This window comes from Mizuhopecten yessoensis, unplaced genomic scaffold (assembly GCF_002113885.1).
Source record: "Mizuhopecten yessoensis strain PY_sf001 unplaced genomic scaffold, ASM211388v2 scaffold705379, whole genome shotgun sequence".
NCBI classification, from domain to species: domain Eukaryota; kingdom Metazoa; phylum Mollusca; class Bivalvia; order Pectinida; family Pectinidae; genus Mizuhopecten; species Mizuhopecten yessoensis.
Genome location: NW_018474603.1, coordinates 1 through 900, shown reverse-complemented (window position 1 = coordinate 900; position 900 = coordinate 1). Strand labels below are relative to the sequence as shown.

The window sequence follows — 900 nt, the reverse complement described above, 5'->3', positions numbered from 1 at the left end:
CCCCTTCCAGCTCTTACCAGACTATTGGGTAAGTATAACACCCCTCCTTCTATTTTCTACTTTGTACATGTTAATTAGGGCCTTGCATCAAAGATGTGGGCTGCCCTTTAGTAATGCCGATTATTTCAGAATCTGAAAGCTACAGGTCCTTAGTTAAATGTAACTTGGGTCCACAGTTTTTAGTCACTTGAATCTGTCCACAGGTCCTTAGTCACTTGTTTCTTTGTCCACAGATCCCTGCTGTGAGGGTCACAATCTGCATGAGACTAATATCAGGAATGAATATGCTTACTACACTTGTATTGGGAAGGTATGTCTTCTATACATAATTCATTAAAGTTTACAAGGACTGTGGTTTGAAATATAACAGATCAACTGTATTTCCCACGTGAGATTTGTGTTATACATCAATTGATTGTTCATTTATCAGGTACTAGGACAACAAGCAGACCTGCCCCGACTCAAACCAGACACATCCTATGTGTACTTTGTAGGAGACAGTCACTGTGTCACCCCTGCCTGGCAGAAAATCCTGTACCAGGTAAGAATCAAACAGCTGTAGAGACATTTATTGTGTATCTTCCACCAGGCAGGAAATCACATACTAGATAAAAACAACAAAAAGCTGTAAGGAGAGTCACTATATCCCTCTCTCCCGGCAGACTGTGCACCATGTAAGTATCAAACAACTATATATAAGCAGTGTCATTGTTTCAGTTCAGTTTCTTTATATTGTACCTTTCACTAGGCAGAAAGTCACATACCTGGTAATTATCAGCTGTAGGGACAGGCAATGTATACCTCCCACCTGACAGGTAGTCATGTACCCATTAATTAGTATTATGAATGTAGTAGTATCCACCCAATCCTATATACAGTAATGTGTCTATCCACCCAATC

The 900-nt window shown here is 40.1% G+C and overlaps 1 long non-coding RNA gene across 1 annotated transcript; it reads left to right on the top strand.

Annotated features, from left to right (window-relative positions):
• Window positions 1-4: 4 nt before the first annotated feature.
• Window positions 5-546, top strand: LOC110440745. Its single transcript, XR_002461769.1, has 3 exons — window positions 5-28; window positions 234-310; window positions 431-546. It is a non-coding gene; the product is annotated as an uncharacterized LOC110440745 (long non-coding RNA).
• The last annotated feature ends 354 nt before the right edge of the window (window positions 547-900 follow it).